Below are 23,646 nucleotides of genomic sequence, written 5' to 3'. Positions count from 1 at the left end.
GAAAAAAAGAAAAAATATTTTAAAAACCAGAAACCACAAACCAACCAAGAATTTAATATCTTTTAAATTTCAAGTTAATAAAACCTTCTCTAAACCAGCCATTCCAAACTTTGCCCATCTGAAAATCTTCTGACATTTTGTCTAGTGCATAAAGGCTGCTGCTGATGTTCTGCTAGTGTAAAAATTACTTAAATCCCAATTATGCCTAAAATTAATGCCATGGTGAAGCAATATCACCTTAGGACAGAAGAGGTTTTGTTTGCATAAAACAGGCAGGCATCGCTCTGATTTCTGTTTAGCATCCATTCCTCATTTGACACTTGATCCTCCAAGGCTTTGTCATGTAAACAAACATTTCCCATGGCTTTGCATGTGGTCCACAGTGAAATGCCCAACTTCACAAGGTGTTACACCCACTTTGTGGAGGGTGAATAACTGTATCTGGGTGCATGGGAACAGTGAATCAAGTTGTTAGCACTTTGCATATCCTGCAGGTCCTAAACCAGAAAAACAGGATGCAAGATCATGGGGCTCAGACAAGCAAGCAATCCATCCTGCCCCACAATTTGCAGCAGAGGGAAGAACTTTTATGTTGCCTTCCCCAGCTCTGTGAACATGTGACATCCCAGCCCAGCACATCTTTCCTGTGTGAAAAGCATCTCCAACGTGAGTGCTTACTCAGAGGGAAAATGCAGGACAGGAACATCTACCTGTGAACAGCAGAGATGGGAGCAGCACGCGGGGTTAAAAGGGCAAGGCTGCAGCTCCAGCACAGGAGCCACTGCTGAAGATGGCCACTGACTGCACAACGAAGGTTAGCTGTGAGTCATCTAGAAATCAGTGTCCTGAGATTTAATCTAAAGACCATTATTCATCATTGCTTCACCCACAGCAGGTATTTTTCACGACTTAAGGCTCAGGTAAACCACCCCTCATTTTAGCATCAGCCTATGCAAACAGACTGAGAGCTTTTAGCCGTACTCACTGGACTCATCTGCCCTTCCAAACCTCTTCATCTGGAAACCATGGAAGTAACTTTGCTCTCAGAGCCATCTGCACTGCTCTCGTTACCCATTCCCTACCTCAATACCTTTGAACAAGTGATTGGAAAACAGATGAAGGCTCATCACCGCAGTTGTACTTGGGAAGAAATGCAGAACAGCTCAAATTCACACTCTCCATTTACATGATGCCTAAGGACAGCACAAACACAAATCTAACTAGGACCTCAGAGACATCACTTTTACACAAATAACAGCAATCACAACCATACTCCTTATTTATACTTCACTAATACCCAGATTTTACAAAAAGGCATGAGGTTAGACTGTGCTTGGCCCTGTGCTTCACTTAGTGGTCTCAGTTTCCAAGTTCCACGTGATTTTTCCCCAGAAAGAGAGTGCAGCATAAGGTATTAAAATAACAAGCCAAGGGGTGGGCTGTGGCGCAACACACAATGCCACCAGGTGAAAACTAAGAGGAGCTTGTTCAGGTTGTTTTGTCCAAGCAGGAACAGTGCAGAACCACAAGAAGAAAAATACCTCACAAATACCTCCTATCAGATGTCAATGATGTACTTCTTAATAAAAATCCATCACCTTATTCACATCAGCACCCCCTATTTGCCACTTTTTTAAGGCTATCAAAGGAGGAATATTGGCGGGTGCGGGGGGCAGGGGGGGAATTTCAACACAGATCTACATTTCTCTGAGGATGCAACTTTCTTCATTCTCATACAGAGGTTTAAAGTAAAAACAACTCTGTTGCCTGCATGCTTGTAACATGGTCATCTCTACAGGTCTTCTGAGCAGAAGAGATTGAGAAAAGAATGCAAATGGTCCATAATAATTCAGGCTGAGAGCCAGTAATGTTGAACAGATATAAGCAATAAAAATAACCACTCTGGATGCTTCTGTTACATGACATAAATATTTCTCTTTTTCCTTTATGGAAGCTATTATGCAAAAAATGCAGCTCAGCCCTGAGTGGATACAATGAACCTCCTGCATATTTGAAGAACTGCAGCACCCTATTAACTTGCTACAGATGACAGCAAGCTCAAGGGCCTTCATAATATGTACAGACACCCCTCATACGATGGCCACAGCTCTCCTGCAAAGATGGTCTGAAAGGAGAACCCAAATGATGTGAGTTGCAAACAGTAGCAGCAGCAAAAGCAATGGCTGAGATTCTGTTTAATGGCAGGCAGTTATTTTAAGTAGCCAGAGGCAAAACCTCCTGAAGAAGATTGTTAATGCTACAACCCAGAAAACCAAGAGAAGAGGCTTGATCTCTGGTAAGAGCAGTAATTCCAGGAGATGCCCACAGTACCAACGCCCTGGTGCCGGTAAGATCTGAGTCTGTGCCATGGCCTTTGCCTCACTGGATTCAGCCACAGGTGCCCAGAGCTACTCATCTGCCACTTACGCAAAGTTTTCAGGGAGCAGCTTCCCCGTCTCCTCTACCTGTGCAGCACGCAGGGCTGAGGAGGACCTGACTTACTTACACCAGCTGCCAGGCTGGGGGGACACACACGGGCTCAGGCACGAACAACGACACCACCTGAGCTTGGCTTCCTTAGGAACCAGCCCAGAACGCACCCTTAACCTTCTCCCCACTTCCAGTGCCGCCACGTCTTCTGCACTGCTGATGCAACATGATACGGAGCTGGAAAACAAAGGCACTATTGACCAATTTTTTTGCAGGATTAAGATGACTATGCTGGCTTACAACAAAGATTTCAACTATTTCGACACCAAGTGCTAAGTAACAGGAACACGGCTTGGCAGTAATTCCAGAGATTACCTGTTGAAACATTAATGACAAACATCTTTTGATGTGGGTTGCTTTATGTGGTGCAAAAGGCAGCACTGTAATTATGCATTTCCTTTCTATGAATCTAGTATTTAACAGTAAAGCATGACTGGGGGGGACTGTTCACGTGTATGTTTGTGTACGTGCGTGTGTGTGTGTGTGTGTGTGTGTGTGTGTGAGGAAATACTCCACAGCTGAGCCTTCAATTTACCAGGGTGGCTGCACGTAGTAAATCTGCAACAGGGGAGCTCAGCCGTTTCATTCATCCTGCACCAAGCAGAGGGCTAAAACAATTGCCACGCTTAAGACAAATGTCAGTGTGAGTCATACCAGCCGGAGCGCAAACATGTTTGCTGTCGGGTGAGTCAGAATATCACATCGTGAATTCACAAATCTTCCTATAAATAATAATTTCAGAAATTGTTGCATTTCTTTATTACAATGGAACTTTAAGTATGATGCCAAATCTATAAAGGCTTTCCTGACTACAAAGAAAATGTTTTTTCTCCCATTCCCTTTTGCTTCTTATTGCGTGTATCTGCCTACAGTAGTAGGCTGCCTGCGGTACCTGAAGTGGTAATTGCATTGATTCGCACTCAGGAAAATGCAAGCATGGCTCAAAATAGGACCAAATGAGAGACAGCCCCCGTCCCCCTAAAAAAAAATATAACTAAATATAAGCAGTAGGACCTCTCATTTACTGGATAGGCTTTCTACATCTTTTCTGATGCCGTAATTCTGACAAGCTTTAGCATGTTCAGCACTCAGAGAAAAAGAACGTCATGCTGGCATGAGACACAGAGCAGCTGAGAAAAGGGGTGAGAAATGCTGGAGAAGTGGTGAGAGAGAGGCCAGGGCAGCATGGTGCGTGTGAGCAAGGAGGGACTGTGCCTGCACTGTGCTCCACAGTGTGAGCACCCACAGCTAAAGCACCATCCCTCCTTCAGGGAGTGCTCAGCCTTAAAACAGCGTGCAGAGACCATTCCTCCCCAAGAATATGAACGTACCTGGTAACAAAGTTAATGCACTGTAATGATTGGCAATGATTATCCTTGCCTAGCTCTAATTCAGGAAAGTATCTGAACCAGAAGTTATGCAAGTGCCTTTTGAAATAGGGTTGAACTCCAGGATATGACCAAATTTATGCAGGAGAGTCCTGATAAAGATATGTGTCGTGTCTGTGAGTAAGGGGGGGAAAGTGTTTTGGGTAAGGTTTTTGGGGGGGTGTTTCTAACTTGATTTTCAGTTGGGAATTTATTCTCATCTTACATGAAAGGGAATTCATACACATACAAATCTCCTTACATCAAATCAAGACAGTCTTGCTTTCGTCTAATTGTTTTGTGGAATAACCACTCAGAAGTTCATTTCTGTTATCTTTCTCAAACAAAATAAAAGGCCTTTTAGAAAAATTTTATTGCTAAAACAATGAAATCCTCCTGGGAATGACTTCGTTATGGAAATCAAGTGACAGTTTCTTTTATCTAGCCAAGCAGCAAGTCTGCATTTATAAAAGGCATTCTATGCACGAAGTACAGTGAGTAGGAGGACATGAAAATGCTATTTTTAAATCAGATTTCAGCATTCCTCCCATACAGATTTCCTGGACTAATAACAGCAACAACAATAATGATAATTAATAATGCCAAAAAAGGAGTATCATCTTCAAGGTGAGTGGCATGTGAGAAAGTGAATTGTAGTTAAGGACTTGTAAGATTTAGGGACAAATGTAAGGTCCTTTCAAATAAACTGGCATTGTGCCATGAATTTCACAGGATTTGAGATTTGCCCCCTAAATTTCATACTCTTTTTTTTTTGTTTTTTAAAGGCAATAAATTAACATTATGTGCAGCATATGCTGCATGTCTACCATTTGTTTTCTTGCAGGAATTGTTATTTTCAGAAACACCACTAAATGAGAAGTTAACTGTGGAGCTGTTGCTATCACTGTGTTTGGGTAAGTGACCATGGCAGCTTTTGGAACTGGGGAAGAAAGGGAAAAAAGCTCTGAGAAAACCCAGGGCCAAGCAATATTTTCAAATGCAACAAGAATAAGGGTAGGATGCAGACTTTGACCCAAAGCTTAAAAGAAGACACTGTAAAGATCCTTTTCTGCTTTGCTGACCTCTGGACCCGTCTCTCAGGACACTCACAGGGCAAAGAAGTTGAATTAACAAATACAGAGATAGTGTGGGTCAAATCCTTCCTCTCTGCCAGGAATACCTGTCTCCACCATGCTTGAAGTGCAATTTTCTGAGGGCAGATGTTAGCCACGATTACCAGAAGATTGTTACTCAATTGTGCTATTGTCTACCAGTAGTAATTAGAATAACCAAGAACACAAACAAGAATAATAAAAGTGAATGAAAGTGAGCAGGCAGTAACAAAATGCCCGGGACGCCGAGGTGCAACGTGAAACCTGCTGGAGTGCTGGCACTTGAGAGTAACCCAGCATTAGGAAGCCCCCATTTCCCATGAGATGAGAGCAAGGCAGAGAAATCACACATGCTGTCTGTCCCTCTCTTACACTCAGCAGCTCTAACACAGAGACACGTTGTAGTCTGGCACTGACTCATGTTTCAAACTCGGGAGCACCCCCAAGACATGTGCCTGCACACAACCCCTGCTCATCCCCTGGCTCGTGCTGGTGCCATGAGGTACCAACATTGTCCAAGTGATTTTCATCCATGTTTTTAATCCAGTGCAAACCCCTCAACAGCAGTAGCATGAAATGTGGAGGAGCAGTCTTGGCATGCTACCAACCCAGTGCAAAATCCGCCACCTAACTAAATCAGGTATGGTCTCTTTCGGAAAGACATTATTTAAGGACCATTCAGGGTATGTTTGGAAGCGCTTCTACTCTCTCACTCCCCTACAAGGCAAATCTTCATGTCATTAACCTTTATTTGCCTTTTAAACAGTAAAATGTAAGTCTGTTACAGAGTTCCAATTTGATATTTTGATCATCTCCATCTGCTTAATGGGAAACGTGCAGTGGTAAGAGAGGAAAAAAATAGGTATGACTGGAATAAGTTTGAGCTGTTTTCCTTTTTTGTCAATTGCCTTCTGCCAAACACGCTTGCTGCTGGTCACTTGCCTCGCTCACTGCCAGCAAGTGCTCAGCTGGGCACGTCACCAATATTTAACCCTCAATAAAATTAATTCACAGTAATGCTTTGCACTCATTTAGGGTTTTATATACCACTAACGCTTTGAAAAAATTAACTGCACGCTCTGTAACACACCTGCAAGGTAAATTGAGTATTGTTATTCATACCTTATGCAAAAGAGAATTTCACTGGAGATGGGATAATTGACCTGCCCAAAGCTATGCAATACAGGTGCTTCTGTTTCCTGGTTCTCTCTTTATGGCAACAGACCAGTTTCAGCCTTTTCTAAAATTCAGAGTGAGTTCTGTCTTCTGCATCTTTCTGCTGCTGAGGGAAAGCAGGGAGCAGGTTTCTGTGCCCAGTGGTATGAGTGGTACATGGGTGCTGTGGGACTGGTTCCTAGCTGCATTGCCTGTGGTGGGACCAGAATCAACAGGACTGCAGCACTCTTGTTTCTACCTCCCTATGGTAAACGAGGATTAGTTGCAGAAAATTATTTGATCTATATTTGGTCTACAATAATTTACTAATAATTCGGTAAAAGAAACATTAGAAGCCTTTTTCACAAAAGACTACCAAGTCTTAGCTTATCTGGATGTCTTCTAGTACTCCAAGGAGGACAGTAGAGGACTCAGCAGTGTACCACACACTGCTCCTCATACTCCCTCTCTCTTCCCCTCAACAGTAAAAAAAAAAGGGTAGGACTAAACACATAAAGGTTTCATCCCAGACAAACGATGGCAGGGTGGGAGCAGTGTCCACTGCCTGCTCCTGTGGGCTGCAGCCACTCCTGCTCACTGTCACATGGCAGAAAGCACCACACTGAGCTTGCCTTCAGCCAGCACTGGTGTACTGAATGGACCTGAACTGAGGTGAAAACCCTCACATGTCACAGGCTGGACAACAGATTAATGTAGTCAGAGATCCTGTTACAACACCAGCTGTTCCTCCTGCGCCACGACCAACAGACACAGGGTAGGTGAGACCCAACCACACTTACTGCATTAGAAATTAAAGAGTTCTTCCTGTAAAAGATCTGTAGGCTTATGTGCAGTGACACAATGACAGCAGAAATGCTAACTACCAGCCCTACCAGTGGATGCAATCGTCCCACTTCGAAAGAGGGCTTTTACTGGCAAAGCTCATCCCCGTTCACAGACCAAGTAAGCCCTACCTTTGATCAAAGCAGTTAAGACTGGAAAAGCACTTGAACACACTGATCAGCTCCTGAGCTAGGACAAGGCTTAAGTAGAGGGGTTTATCTCTCACAACCTCTCACTTTTAACCACGTTTGGTTGGGTCAGGGCCAACTTGGCATAACCAGATCCTGCCCGAGCTGCAGGTTTTGATTGCCCTCAAACTGTAGCTCAAGCCAAAGCCTCTTTAGCTATCACACCTAAAAGCACTGCCACCCCTGCAGATCAGCAGATGAGCTCCATAGTTTAAGTGGATTAGCTGTGCTGAGCAACCCTGCTACATTCAGTTCCACTGCTCAGTGCTCCAGCTTCAGTCAGCAGTGATCTTTTATACAGCTGCTCCAGGAGGGCTTGCTGCAGAGGACAGAGCCGGGCTAAGGAGAAGCTTATGCTGTCCTCAGGCTATAGGAGAAAGACAAGCTTGGAAGTTGGGCTCTGTGGGCTCCCCAAGGAACTCAGTGAGCCAATAGAGTTCTTGGAAAATCACCCCCTCCCACACCCTCTCTGGCGCCAGAGTTTGGGGTTGGCTTCCCACTACATTGTGTGACTAGGATGAAAAATATAAGCCTAAAACACCACACAGCACCTTGTCAGGACTTCTTATGAAAAATCCTCAGCAGTGGCACACAGCAGAGCACTGCATAAGCCACCACAGCAGCAGGATGCCCTCCTTATACCATCTTAGTCTGAGAGGAACAGCCTCTGCTGTGTCTTAGCAGCTACAAACCTCTGTTCCTGTAAACCATTTCCCATGTACACCATTATCCTTCCCTCAGCCACTCCTCCCAAAGGCAGCAGGCAGAAGTGCTGCTAACAGAGCATAATCAGTGTGAAGTTGTAACAGTGTGGGGGAATGTGGCAATTCATGGAAAATGTCTTCAACCAAAAGGCAATTAGCAGTGAGTCTAAATGCAGCAGCAGAAGGGAGTGGTTTCCTAACAAAACAAGCCCTGTTAAAAAAAAACAAAAAAACTCACTCTAATACTTGCTTTCCTCAAACAAGCAGCATTCTCAGGACTTTGAAAGCATGTAGAAAAAAATACCTCTGTGAAGCTTTCTGTAAAGATTATTCTTTATAGACACATTTGGCAGCCCTTTCTGCTCTGTCTCCTAATGCTATTGAGTATAACTATGTTAAGTCAATAAGCAAAGCCACTCAAAGGGGGTTTTTTTGAGGTTTTCTAGGCCAAGAGAGGAAACAGTGCAATAGGAAAGTTTTCAGAAGTGGGAGTTGTGCCTGCCTTGCTTCTAATTGTAGTGAAAATGTCAACCTCTGTGTTGTGTTTCAAGACTTTACACTTCAAAATCATTCCCTCTGTGCTTTGAATTGCTATACTTTTAAGCTAACTACTTCTGAAAGTGCTGTTTAAGAAATGACATCTTCAACCACATTTAATGTTGAGAATAAATCTAAATTTGCAAAGTCTCATTGGGTCCCTGCAAAAGTGAAATTTTTTTATTGTACTTGACAGCCATTCTCTTGGAAAGTATCTGTGCAGAAATTTAGTTTAAATTACTTCATATCAAGACATTTAAGAGAAAATGGGGGGTTGTTATAAGTTAAAATTAATTATGATCTTTTGACCTTAGATTAAAAAATCACCAACTTTCAAGCAGCAAACAGCATCAAAACGAATTAGTAACCTTACAACCTACCCCTGTGCAGGCATGTATTAATCGTATTTCAGAATCATCTCCAAACACACATGGCTAAAACAACTGAACAAGGCTGACTTGCTTTCTCCCTTGTAAACCACCAAAAGTGGAAGCAGGTTCAGGAACTATGGTGAGACTGACAGGCCCTAACTGCCTGTGGAAGGATGTTCTCTGCCAAACTGCAGGGAGCTGAGGGAACCTTGAGCTCTCCAAGTGTTCCTGCATACTTTTGACTATCAGGGTAATTAGAAGGCCATGCTGTCATGAAACACAGAATATTTATGTTGCTTCAGCCTTAACAATTTTAAAATATGGAAGATCATTTCAGTAGAGTCAAAGCAGAATCAGTAATGCTCAGATATATTTACACTCTGTTGCTCAGTGTAGTAAAACTAATTTGCAGTAAAGGTTTATTGCTAAATTCTTGGGGAGACAGAATAGGTAAGTAAGCAGCTCAGAACGTGCAGGCTCAGTCAGCTCAGTCAGGAGGAGCTATTTTCTACCTAGCGTGACAGTGCCCAGCACAAGGAGGCCCCAAGAATGACTCCAGTTCCCAAGTAATACTTTCACCAAGCAGAAAATTATACTGTACCTTGTGGGGCTGAACAACTTGAAGTATTATCTTGAGGTCTGCCAAAGCTGTTCCAGATGCCAGGCTTCAATTCAAGCCCATCTATTTTTCATATCCTTCTCCCAGACTGCCATCTCTCCGGTTTAAAGGAGCACAGCAACTACTTAACCCGCAGAAAAAAGCTTCTACTGCTGCTCAGGAATGACCCCCCTCCGGAGTATTTGGAAATCACACTGATCACCTGGCAAGGAAGTCCCACCCCACTTCTTGCTCACCACATGATAGATGCTTGGCTAGACCAAGCTGAGGGGCTACAAACAAGCTCTTTCATTGGCACTGGTTATTTCTGCACTTGAGAAGGAGGGATATATGGCCTTCCCTCTGCATTCTCCATGCATGGATATGATTCCTCCTCACTTCTTCCGAAACTAATAGGAAAAAAAACCCCCCAAAACCCCCCCAAAAAAAACCACCCCCCAAACAAACAAACAAACAAACAAACCAACAAACAAAAACACAAACCAAAAACCATAACCCAACAGGAGCAATGATGTCAGAGAGCCTTCTACTCCAAACTCCAGCACCAGCTCAGGCAAGAAGTGAGGAAACATAGCCCTATCACAAGGGAAACAGCTGAGCTATTGCACACAACAGCAACCCTTTTGACTTCACCAGAAAGTGCCAAACCCAGTACTAGTTTCCAAGTGGAAAGGCTGCCTTCCACTCACCATGCAGACTCCAGAAGAGCTGGACCAGCTTCTCAAATATCCCTTGTCTGCCACAGCAGCCCAGCAAACATTGCCATCTAATCATTCCCATAGTACACTAATCCCTTCCTGGCTTGGCACAAGGTGAGTACAAAGTTTTTGCTAATCTTGCATTTATAGTAATTTCCCCCTCCCTGTCTCATCGTGTGAATCATCCCTGTTTCCAAGCATCAAAGAGTTAATAGAAGAAAGAACCACCCTACCATGTGCTTCACTCAAGGGTAAGTGGACTGGCCAGCTACCAAAGCAGATTGTTAAAGACTGTACCAGGCTCCTGATTTCTTTTTCTCTCAACTGCAATAACGTAAGGATTGAATGTGGACATAAATGTAAACCTAGACCACATCTGCTGATAAAGCAGAGTCTTTGTACTTGCGCAACTGCCATTAACTGTACACAAAATACTTAAATTTCATTAATTCTTCTACATTCAAAAGCTGACCTGCAGTCTGCCCGAGGCAGCCAATATGAACTGCAGGCTCAGCAGAATTGCACATTAAAGACAGAAGGGAAACAGATTATAATACAAAATCAGACTGCTAGGAAAGTGAATCATTTGTGCAACTGTTAAACACTCAGAGCGTTTTGGGCACACTTTACCACACCAGATTACAACACAGCTCTGGTGGTTCTCTTCTGAAAGACAGCTTAACAGGTTTGTTAGGTTTGTGTTATTTGCCCCTTTCATCACAGGCATGAACAAAACTGGTGCCTTCAGGACTCTGTCATATTCCACTATTAAACTTTTCTTTTGAAGTAATTGAAGGTACTCTGCTATTTGAAGATTTCTACCTTCCCATAATTGCATTAATAGCTTGGAGCAGAGTGTACATGCATATGCAAAACGTTTCTTACCAAATATCTCTCAGGGAATTTCAGATGTGCATCTTTGCCATAAGTGTTCACGCTTCTTCTCGTAAGATAGCTTTGCAGCAGTATTCTAATTCTAACTAATTTTTTGGTAAGATACTTCCACCTTGCATTCATACCTGTCAGACATGGAATGTGGAGCTCCCTTGGTTAACTAGTACCAAACCATTTGAAGGTTTCTCCATTACCCATCAGGTATAAGCAGCTAGGACCTACCTAAAAGGACTCCATCTCTAGACAGTTTCATTTTGAATGACATACATTACCTTGGGCCAGCTTATTTCCATGTTGATTCATGTTCTGCTCTGCTGTGATCTCTAAGGAGAACAACTCAGGGACTCATCTGTCCCAAAGCCATTTGTCTCCTGTTTCAGATTCCTTCCTATTTCAAGTCTACCATAACTGACTTATAGGCAGGAAATCCACTCAGGGTTGTGACTGGTGACCCTTTCTACAGTTTGTATTAACATGATTATTTACATGATTGTAATTAATAAGAGGAAAATATTTTAATTTGCTAGCAAATTCAATTTTCACATCTATGAGCAACACAATCATGTCTAGAAATAGATGTTTACTCTTATATGCTGAGCTTGGAGACACAAAACAAGATGTATTCTTGAAGTGCCCACATGGCACCTATATCTAATACTGCAATCTCAAATTATGCAGAAATCTGTGGTAACCCAGTCTGTTTTCAGTTACCCAGTACCTTTCTAGCTAATGAATAGTTTAATTAAAAAAAAAAAAAGGGGGCAAGGGAAGGTTATGATAAAAATTCATACTCAGATTTCAAAGACCTAACAGTGTTGGAAGATGCACAGTAGATCACGCTCAGAGTACTTCATGCAAAAATATAAATCAAGAATTTTTTGTCCTTACACTCAGGGTTGCTTAAATGTGTGTGATTCATGTGGGAAGCCATTGCTAACAACAACAACAACAGTCTCTGCAACAAAAATGTAGAAACTAGAACTGAATCTTTGGGTTGAGGAGTACAGTGACTTTGCACAGGAATTGCACACACCCCATCTACTGGCTTTTCAGAAGACTGAGAATTTTAACAGCAGCAAGGCAAGATTATCTTGCACTGGAATTATTTACTGAGCCATGCCTGTGAGATTAGGGCTTGATTAAAGTACAGGAGAGCATCACCTATCCCAGAAGAACCCCAAAGCAATCCAGAACTGACAAAACTGTTCAGAGCCTACAATGGTAGAAATACAGGTCACAGGCTAAAAAAAGTAACCCAAATCATCACAGCACCTTGTCCATTGTGACAGAAAACTAATAAAGAATCAGAGAAAATGTTCCAGCTGACAGAGGTATTGGTTTTGCTGACTGCCTGCTGTGAGGCCTGCCTAGCTGCCTTTAAGAGCAGGGGCAGGGGTAACATCCAGCAGAACAGATAAAGGCAGCAAATGTTCACCCACCCACAGCAGAGACTTCAGTCAGTGGCTGTTGTGCCACCTCTGCAGCACCCAGGGAGCACAGCCATTGAAATTTTTAATTCAAGAAAGTTGCATGCCACGTCATTAGAAGAATTCACAACAAACTTCAGTCACAGAGTCAGAAATGGAACTCAAGTTATGCTCTGTCAATCAGGATGTTTGATCATGGCAAATCAAATTATCTGCTCGCCTCTGCTGAAAGCTTCCCAAAGCCGGTGCAATCTCCCACTCCTCTGGTAGCAGATGGTGAAAGTACTGAGAGTAAATCCAGCTGCTGGGAACATGGAAAGTTTTGCCATTGGAGTGTCAAATTGTGACACTTCTTTTCCCAATGAATTAGTAATGTTAATCCATCCACACTGCCTCCCCAATGTTGCCAGTGTCTGCCTATTCATCTCTAACTCCATAGTTGCAGGCAAGGGCTCATAGAAGTGGCCAACAGCCACCACAATGTCAATCTATGGTCTTAGGAGACTAAATACATTTAAATCTGTCAATACACTCTTGATATGAAACTTGCATAACACGTTGGCTGTTACTGATAGTTGTGTGAAATATAAGGTGGTGTGTGATATAGATTAGGGGGATTTTCAATGCCTCTTCACTTTTCACCCTGGATTTCAAATTAGTTTCATTACCAGTGAAGAAACTCATTCTTTATCACTGGTTTCTTTTACCAGTGCTGTCACACAGATGCATAATGGACACGATTTCTAGTAAAAGCCAAAATCACAGAAATTTTATTTGCATATAGGGTCAGAGATGTTTTGAAAACAAACTTTTCAATTATCTATGAAGTTTGGAGGAACTCAGCTCTACAGAAAGAAAATTATGTTTTTCCTTCACTTGCTACTGTCCTCCTCACAGACCAAAGCCTGCCCTTGCATCCAGGGTGACTTCAGCAGAGTGGACTGGGTTCAGAGCGACGTAATGCATTAAATGCTCATTTTTCATACAACAGATCAAATTTTGTTTTAAAAAGCTGTCTTTACTCAGAGCATTTTAAACCAACTGTTTGATAAGAGGCTACCGTTGCTGCTCACCCTTTCTTTCCATTTTCTGTGCAAAAGTTGTGAAGGTACAATACTGTTTTAAGATATACACTAGCCAAGGAGAGTACAGTGATGGGAAACTGGTATTTGTGTTTTGTCAGTACCGGCAAAGGTGTGTCTGCACAAAGCTGTGGCAACTGTCAGCAGCTTAAAGCAATTTAGATCTCTGCTTGTTTGTGTGCCAGGCAATCTTAAAGAGCTGCAGAACTCTCTCTTCTAAGCATTGAGATCTCAGTAACTTCAACTATATAAACGCCCCAAATTAAAACAGCATTTTCACCAATTTCTAGGAATACACCACAGTTTGGATGACACATTATTCCAGTGCTCAGTTTCTTCTGGACCTGAAGGCATCCTAGAGGTCTTAAAACTCAGCCTGCCTTCAGCTCCAACTGGAGCCAGACCAAGCATTCAGTGCTGGCACCAGACCCACTGCAGCGCCAGACCACGTTAAGCCAAGAGCTGGGGAGGTGTTTTTAGGAACCCTTGCAGAAGGCACCTCTGCCAACAAGGTTCAACGAGGTTTCTGCTGGTGACTTGAGAAGACATATTGAATGTCAATTGGCATGTTTATCTTCTTTAAACACTGAGCTTCCTTTCTAACATCTAATAGGGCAGGTTACTGGTTTAATTCTAATGGAAACTGATCAAAAGACCCTAGATTATTTGGCTGGCTTACCTTAAAAACTTTTCCTGCTTCAGTTTCCATGCAAACTATATTGAAATAGTATTCCTATGAATGGAGACCCTATCAACTAAAAATTAAGGAGATGAAGAAAACTACCTTTAGTACTGGGTTATGGATGAAAATGCCAAAAACCTCCCATGCCAACTGAAGGACCTGCTCCACAAATTTTCACAAGGACTACTTTGGAAAATAAAACCTAGAGAAGCATACTATATAAGGCCATTTGAAAATTCTATTCCTTATCTACAAAAGTTCTCAGTTGCCATCATGGTTCATTTATTTAGGGACAAAAGTAGCTGGCAAACTAGCGCAAAAAAAAAGGAACAAGTAAACACTGGCATTCTAAGTGTTCTCTGTAAGTGAAGATAAACAGCAGTGGTCAAGTGAAAACTGACCAGCTCTCTTTCCATACCGCTGGCTGGGAACAACCTGGATCAAGGCTATCAACCCATTTAAATGCAGAAATGCTTTCACGATTTCAAGGCAGAACAAATATTTCTTTTTGTCTGCACACTTTTTAGAAGACATGAACAGTAACTTCAGAACAGAACATAGATGCCTGTTAACAAAGCCAATAACAATTATTGCTGTGTCTAAGAATCAACAAAAAAACCCACCAGTGTATTCCAAAGGCATTCGCTCACAAAGCAAACTCACTCCACACAAGCCCCAGCACAGAAACGTGATAGTATCTCATGATTTATGTTCTCTCAGCAGGTTGTACCGGGTCCTCCAGATTCCATGCTTGCCTTTGAAAGCAATTAAGTTTCTAGCACTTCTGGGAGCGACAAAAGCTCTCACTATGAAAACCTGCATGCTGCACTCGTGCTGAGTCTGCAGCTTGGCAGACTGAAACAAAAGCACCACAAGAGGTGTGAACTTCCCCCACTTAACTCATCTGAAAGCATTAGTATGTGAAGGGCCATCTCTAACTTTGAAGCTATTTCCAAATCATGTCTTTGTCCAGTGCCCAAAGAGCCAGCTGCCGCTGTGATTTGGAGAACATTTGCAAAGCCCCTCTCAGCCTGGAAAGAAAAATCCCTTTTCTCATCAGCCTGCACACAGAAAGCTCTACAAGTTCAGCTAATGTGAACTACTCTAATTGCTCACAAGACAGAGTACCCTTACTTACATAAGAGCATGTCCAGACACCTCGATGAAACCTGGGTCCTGCTGTGCTATGCACTGTACAAACACCTGCTCCATGGAGTTTACAACTTGCACAGAGTAAACTGTACCTAAGGGAAGACAAGGGCAAGAAGCACATGTAGAGAAGTAATCAACAGGCATTTCACACAACTAGCGTGTGAATTCTGCTTGTAAATTATTATAGTACAGGAATGCTGCCTGATCAAAAAATAGATCTGTGATATATCCCTGGCTGAATAAAACAAACAGAATAGCAGCAAAGTCAAACTATTAAACATCCTGGCCCCAGCAACAAAAGCCCCAGTGCTGTTCAAAAAACAGACTGCCTGGACAAGGCACAACATCTTTTACCTTCTGAAGACAGAAAAAAGCCAAAGCCATTTCCCATCACTGCTCTAATTCTACCCAAACTGCAGGAGAGTGACCTTTCGAAGCCAGAGCGCTGAGCCAGTGTGACAAACACGGCAGTGGGGCGCGCGGAAGGGCGTGTGCCAATGGGCAGCCCCAGTACAGAGGGAGGGCAGCTCCTTCCAGGCAGGGTGGTGACAGTGACCCACCTCTTGCTTACAGCAAGGCACGCCGGCCTGAGACTCCAGCCAAGGGCAGTTACTCAGGGATTGCCCTTACACATGGAGTTCACATGTCATTTACTCTGGGCAAACGAACTTGCCAAGACCAACATTTTTTCACATCCACTTTTTTTCGCACCTTAGATTCAGCATGTTGGTTTTCAGGGTTTATCCTCAAAACTCCAAATGAAATCAGCTGGAGTGATGCATACTCAGCACCCAGTATTCTGTAATTTTATTTTTTACTTATCAGTGTACCTGTTTTCTCTGCTATACAGTAAGACACCCAATTCTGTGTAAGTACAATAATTTCAGATAGTGTCATTTTCAAAATTATTTAAGCTTAGTTATGAGAGTTAACCTGGCTCTGTTTCCTTCTGACAACATCTGTGGTTTCATAACTTTAGGTTTTTGTACCTCTCGCTCACCTGTTACAAAGCTAGACTTAGAAATTCAGCGAAATTATTTATCAGGGAGATCTGCAAAAAATTACCAACTGTGATTTTCTACCAGATTTAGAAGAACATTTCCTACTCTCATCTCCTTCACTTAAAGTTGCAATCATCTCTAAAAACCAGAGGTAAATACTTTTGGAGGCAGAAATGTGCTTAAAGACACATAATGGCAAGAGTATAAGATGCTTCAGTGCCCTCTAAGCCCTCTTTAAAGTGCTTAACGTCTTAGGATAAAAAGTATGAGCAACTGTGAGCTTGGTCACAAATAGTTCATTAAACATACAAACATATACAGACATGTCAGAAATGTTAAGCCAGGAGATAAAAGGCAAGGAAACACCAGAAATGTGGCCAATATGTAACATTTAATCTTTATTCTTAATTTTGTGACCACACAGGGCTTGTTTTCCACAGGAAATGGTGCCATTCATGGTATAGTAAAGCTATTACTCTAGCTTTTGGTATTACGGAATAAGAGATCCTCACTTTGTTTCATTCTCAGCATTAAAAATGGCCCTAGATGCTTTGCTTTAAAGACAGAGCAACTATTTCCTTCTAGGTTATTTTCTGGCTGTCACCATATTACCTAACTGCCTGATTCACTAAAATTAGCACATGTTCACAACACCCCGGTGAGGAGGGTTTTTTTCCCCCCATCACAGAGACAGAGAGACTGAAACTGTGGACAAAGGTCTCTTCCAAACCCAGCTATGCTGCTTGATGAGATTTTCCTCCCACACATGTGCTCAGCACCAGCTGCCCCTCTTCCTGTGCTGACTGTCTCCCTTCAGAAGTGCTAGCAGTCTGGTGTAAAAGCGTTTTGTAATCCATTATGGTGAAAATAAACTGGAGCAGCTACAAACTACTCTTTAGGCTCTTTTATGCTAACCCAGTTTTGCCTCCAACCAGCTGGGGAGGACTCACCAAAGAGGGTCCCATCCAAGGGGAAGTGCAGTGAGCACATGGGAAGCTTGTGCTGACAGAGGCAGACCCAAAATGGGCACCTGCCCTGGTCAAAATCATTACCAGGGCTGAAACTTTTAAATGGAAACAGACCTCTTCTTTTGAAGGAACAGACATAACTGCAAGCTATCAGGGATCTCACGTGAACCAAAGCTGTAGCACCCAGTTTGCAGTCACAGACACCCAGTTTGCAGTCACAGATTCATGCTGACAGCACAGGGACAGCAAGATTAAGGTGTGGGAGCAGGTGGAAAGAGATGAATTCACACGAGGTGCTACTGCCAGAAACACACTTGTTGCATCCTCTTGATGGAGATTGCTTCTCCACCACTGAGCTGCTCGAACAAACTGTATGAATGCTCTTCATCCACTTCAAGTGTGAAGTTAGACACTTTGAACAGACTTAGGTTTAAGCTAAACTGCATTTTCACACCAGTGTTTATGTACTGATGCAGAGGGACAGGATTGCAGGAGTCAGTCCACTGTCTCAGTAGGGCTACGAGGCTGCATCAAGTACTTGGGCTACAACAAACAACTGCAGGTGAAATGATCCTGTATCTTCACACCAGACAGGACAAACAGCATCCAAATGCAGCCTCAGGAATCACAAACTCCATACCAATGTACAGAACAGAGATTTCCCTTTTCTGTAGCTTAAGTTCTGTTGCTTTCCTCCTCAGACTCTACACCAGCTCCCTCTCGGTTTCTCAGCTTAATCCCAATCACATCACACAATCCACCCCTGGCAGTACCACCAGCTCCAAAATGCTGTCCCCACACTTGATGCTTTTGGCCTCAACTGCCCCTCCATCTCCTAGTTCAGATAGTGCCATGTTCCTCACTACGACTCCTGAGCACATCCTCCATAGCTTGTGTTCCCTCTCCATCCTTTCCTTCTGCTGCACCCTGTCTGGGCAAACAACAGCTTTTCTGAAAACATGGGACAACAATCTCCATTCTTTTGCCTCCTGTAGCCTAGGACCACAGCACTCAGGAGACCGATGTGGAAATATCAAAGCAAGTTCTTCAGCTCTAAAATACAGCATACTCAATGCTACCTAACGAGCTCCTGCTGTTTGAGTACAAAATGAGAGACATTAGACTTTATATACTGACTGATTATGGACAAGTTTTGCTGCAAATGTGAAGGCAAATCCCTCAGATTGGGGCAACTCTACAGCCAAATTTCAAATATTCACCCCCAAATGTGAAGGTGCTACACAGGTACTCAAATGAAACAGCTGACCTATTTTTTAAAAAGGTACAAAACATGTGGAGTTTTGTATCTTGTTCTCAAGACAACCTCAATCATTCATGCTGAAATGTAAAAAGAAAGAAAAATCAACACTAAACTGCCACTGCTTTTGGAAAAAAAAAAGTGAGTTTAAAAGGTTATCCTGGAAAAATCCTGAATGTTGTGCAATACTGATTGCAGGCAGTTCAATCTGCTTTTCCTACATTACTTGCCATTTCCTACAGCTACTACTGAGAAAGTCCCTCAAACAAATCCATGATGTAGAATAAAAATGAAAGATTATAGGCTCCAGTGCTCTCTGGACATATCTCAACAGGAGAACTACAGATTATAAAAAAGATGCCTATTAGTGAGGCAATAGATAGCTAACACAGAAGACAAGACAACCCTGTGTGCAGTGAATTTTTGACTCAGATATGCAAGAGACCAGAAATCTAAGTGTCACAGTAACAGCCTATTTACAAAAATTAGGAGGAAATGTTGATTGGTTTCTATAGACACAAACATTGTTATTGACACTTGAATCAAGCAACTGGTCTTATGTCTGAAAGCAAGGTCAATCTATGATCACTGTGGTTCAGCAGACAAAGAAAGATGGCAAGAAAATCTTGTTAATACATTACTTTCATCATCTAAGAGTCAGGTGATTTGGATACAAGAAAGCAAATAAAATTTCTTTAAACCAAACATTCAGTTCTTTCATGTAGCTTTTCAGAAGATGACTCTAATGTGAAAGTTTGTGGGTTTTGCTCCAGCAGCTGGGTGGGCTGGATTCTGATCCATTATGCAAATGACTCAAGCGTTTTTCATTTTCTAGGGTGCCAGCTACACTCCTGAACCCTCTACAAAGGGAACCACCAAAGCTGCTGAGCCTCACAAGAAAAGAACAACTAGGTATGAAACGTTTTTTCCTCAAAGATGACTACTACCCAATTTTATGGCATGACAGAGAGGAGTTGTAAAGTCACAGTCTCCTTGAGTAACTCTTTTGAAATAGAGGCAAAAGGTCTACCTTTCTAATTTTATTGAAAGAGAGGCAAGCAGGAAGATTATACCATGCAGCATTTCAGATCTGGGCTTTGCAGAGAATCTTTTCAACATTGAAGTTAAACCTCTCAGATTTTAAGGAAGAAAAAGAGAAAGAGAAAGAAAAAAACCCTGCAAAATAGGTCCTGCTTAGATGGGATCCCTCCCTTTGTTGGATGGGACCTTCCTATAAGGACAAACTTGACTTGCACTCTTGATGCTTCCTAATTACTCTCCTCCCCAAAATGAGAGGTTAAGCATGGGTTTGCAGGGGTGATTTAAAAACCAGAAGTCTTAAGGAGCAGCAGGCAGGCACTCTCCAAATGCAGGGGTGGAGAGAAGGTACAGATGGGCTGATCTCTCAGGTGCTCCACTGGAATCCAGGGAGCTGGGAGCGGGTCTGCAAAGGGACTTAAAACACTGCTGAGACTTTCTGAAAACCTCCTAAGATAAAAATCAGGGATTTAACCCCATCACACTGTATGACACAAACTCTGTCCTGTCTTCAAACACCACAAAACCCACATATTTCTAGCAGTACATATAGAAACACCTGACTTTTAATGCCTGTAATAAACTACATCTACACTGGGAGAGTCTGAAGCATTACTGCCATATCTTCATAACCTTGATGAGAGCTGTAGCACAAAGAAAGCCTGGATGGTTTTTTTATGCCATATAGACAGAGCTCTAAGTTGCTGACTTCTGTATTAAGTTGGACTTCCGGGCTCTCAACCATCTGAAACAAAAAAACCCCAAGCTCTGCAAACATTGTCTTGTCTTCTGCATTCATCTATTGCATAGGTCTATTATGTGGACCAAGATGAACTTTTTTTTTTCCACTGAACAGGTAAATATATATATGGGGAAAAAAACCAAAATACATGTATCAGTACGAGGCTTTCATGGCACTCTTAAAGAGTCAGGAAATACCAAAGAAGCAGCAAGGAAAATTGAAACCTTCCTCCAAGTGGAGATGAAATGAAACTAAGCCAAAGAGCGTTCTACTATTCCTCATGGAGAGTGCTCTGGCTGGAGAGCTCCTTTCCTCCATCTGGTGAATGTATCTTGACTAGTGAAAGATTAACACGGTACAAGAGAATGTAGCTGCAACCTGGTGTGAGTGCCAGGCTGAGCAAAGGGTTCAGCCAAATCCTCTCACTTTCAGGAGGAACTGCTGCAGGAAGAAGCATACCACGTCCAAATATACACTTATTTTCTGAAAATATGTAACTGCTCAGATCACAAGACAAGACAGAGATTGTGTACAGCCTGCTATTTATTTCATGGGGCACACAGGAGTTAATTTTGATTCACATGAATTTTGGATACCTGATTTAATAACATCCACATCCGTTAGTGTCAGGAACCGAAGTCAGAGGTTGAGGCAGGTAAGCAGTAGCAAATCAGTCTCCATGTTTTAAAAATCATCCTGATTTTCCTTTGAGTCTTCCAGGAAAATCAGATATACAGATCTCTCATCCTCACAATTCATCACTCTCTAGACTACGCAACAAGTCCCCATAATGTTCCACTTTGGCTAGCAGAGCAGTGAACAGATGTGGAAAAAAATTCACTCACTAGTGAAGAAATTCAGGGCAAGAAAATAAACCAGAATTAACTGGACTGTGTCCAGACCTCTTCACAGTTTTATGAAGAAGAATGTGAGGAAGCAGAGGATACACACTTTGATGTCAGAGACCCAGTTCCCCAACTGAAACATGAAAAACATGGTCTAGCAAGGGGTGTGAGGAAGATTTCCATCACCATAATTCACTAGATAGTGCTTTGGTGCAAACCTACATGACTTTCTAGGTTGAAGAGCTATAGCAACTTACATCAGATAAGATGGTGCCTCCCTGTATTTAAAGAAACACAATTCTTTAAGGTTCAGATGGTTATGGACTGGTCACAACAGACACCCTAAAATATCAGTAAGTTTGCAATAGGACATCTCAAGGGACACCCTACCCAGCATGTCTGGAACACCCACAGGGCAGGAAGCAAAGGGCTCTGAAGGGGGGTTTCCTGGAGCAAGAGCAAGTGAGCATCTGGAAAAAGTGTCCTTAAGCTTGAGATCACACTGGATGCAATACAGCGGAGGTTTGGGGTCTTCCCCTCTCCCAGATAACCTCGAGCAACTTGAACAAGAAGTCTTGTCTCTACTCATACATAGAAAACAGGTGAGAAGAGCCACGTACAAACTCCCTGTGCAGGAAAAACAGCCCAGGGTTTAACCTCCACTTCCATGCTGTGAAACAGCTTTTAAAAGCTGGAGAGAGGAGAGAGATTTGAGATAAATGGCTTGATTTATTACCCATGACTTTGCTAGAGGTTTGGGGTTTTTTCGACACCCTAGTCAGCAAAGAGAGAGAAAAAGAGAGAAAGATAGTTAATGTGAAGAGTCATCTGAAGGTCTAAATCTCCTGACAAGTGCTATCTAAACTTGGAGGCAAGGCAGTAGCTGACAGAAATGAGAAAATAAAAATGGAATTTGCATCAAGTGAAAGCTTCACGGACAAGCACTGTCACTTCATTTTGTTTTTAAACAACAAAACAATTCGACTAAGTGCAGAAGCAAAATGCAGGGGGTGTGCTGCAGGTTTAACAGTTGGGCTTTGGGAGTTGATACACAGATTGAAGTCTCCTCCAGAGCCCCAGGGCAAATTTCACTCTCTGAAGCAGTACTATAGAGGGAGAGTGTTCAGTGATGTGCCACTGTCTCTGAATGTATAAAGGCTCCAAATCAACGATGTGAGTTAGCTGAGGTAACTGAGCTGTGACCACGCTGAACAAATGGGAGCAGGGAGAGCAAATGAATGACAAAAGAATGAAAGACCACAATTTTAAAAATGGGGAAAAGGATTCAAGCAGAAGTGTGACCTACAGGATAGAACAGTTGCAAATGATTTGGCAAATTTATGAAGTCAGTCCTCAGCATCATTGATCTCTTATGAGCGTTTCTGTACTTCATCTGCAATATGATGCCAGGAGCAGCCAGTAGCAGTGAGAACAGCTGTAGGAGTTGCGCCCAGGTAGAGGAGCTCCTCCACTTAGTGAGAACTCAAGGAGAAGCAGGTTGAGGAGCATCAGTGAGAGAGAGAGACAGAATACTGAAACTGCACCCTATCTCCCCTCCCTGGGACAGGCCCAGCAGGCAGACAGGACACATGATACAGAAGATTCCCTGGTGTCTCTCGGCCTGGCTGAACTCAGTCACATTAGGGACAGGGGGCAATGGTGCCAAATTCCTGCCCGGCACAGCACGCATGTTCCCTATGTGCCTGCCACACCTTCCCAGGTGCCCTGGTACAACTGGCATGGGGCTATCCAAGTGGAACCAAACAACAACAAGGATGATAATGGTTCATCTGTTGGGGCCAGCTCTGTTTAATGTCTTTATCTATGATGTGGACAAGGGGATTGAATGCACCTTCGGTCAGTTTGCAGAAGACACCAAGCTGGGTGGGAGTATTAATCTGCTGGAGGGTAGGAAGGCTCTGTAGAGGGATCTGGACATGCTGAATCAATGGGCTGAAGCCAGTTTTATAAGGCTCAACAAGCAAAGTGCCAGCTCCTGCACTCGAGTTCCAACAACCCCATGCAATGTTACAGGCCTGGGATGGTGTGGCTGGAAAGCTGCCCAGTGGAAAAGGACCTGGGGCTGCTGGCCAGCAGGTGGCTGAACATGGGCCAGCATGTGCCCAGGTGTACCCTGGTTGCCAGTAAATCCAATGGCATCCTGTTCTGTATCAGCAATAGTGTGGCCAGCAGGAACAGGGCAGTGATTGTCCCCCTGGACTCAGCCCTGGTGAGGCCACACCCCAAATCCTGTGCTCAGTTTTGGGTCCCTCACCACAAGAAAGACACTAAGGGGCTGGAGTGTGTCCAGAGAATGGAAACTGAGCTGGGGAAGGGTCCAGAGCACAGGTCTCACGAGACTGAGGAAGCTGGAGTTGTTTAGCCTGAAGAAAAGAAGGCTCAGGGGGAACTTATCCCTCTCTACAAGTGCCTGAGAGGAGGCTGTAGCCAGGTGGGGCTGACCTCTTCTCCC

At 43.0% G+C, this 23,646-nt stretch overlaps 1 protein-coding gene across 5 annotated transcripts in view; it reads right to left on the bottom strand.

The window, feature by feature from the left end:
- The window catches only part of ATXN1 (ataxin 1), a 215,575-nt gene that overhangs the window by 89,811 nt on the left and 102,118 nt on the right, over window positions 1-23,646 (bottom strand). Inside the window, exon 1 of one of the 5 annotated variants that reach the window (XM_084215227.1) lies at window positions 15,308-15,327. The exons of the other annotated variants lie outside the window; for them this stretch is intronic. The gene's annotated coding sequence lies outside the window, so the exon portion shown is untranslated. Of the gene's footprint in view, window positions 1-15,307; window positions 15,328-23,646 lie in introns of those variants that run through there. 5 annotated transcript variants of the gene reach the window in all.

This window comes from Fringilla coelebs (assembly GCF_963513975.1).
Source record: "Fringilla coelebs genome assembly, chromosome: 1".
Classification (NCBI taxonomy): Eukaryota; Metazoa; Chordata; class Aves; order Passeriformes; family Fringillidae; genus Fringilla; species Fringilla coelebs.
The sequence above is the reverse complement of the archived record's forward strand: the minus strand, read 5'-3'. Positions and strand labels throughout refer to the sequence as shown.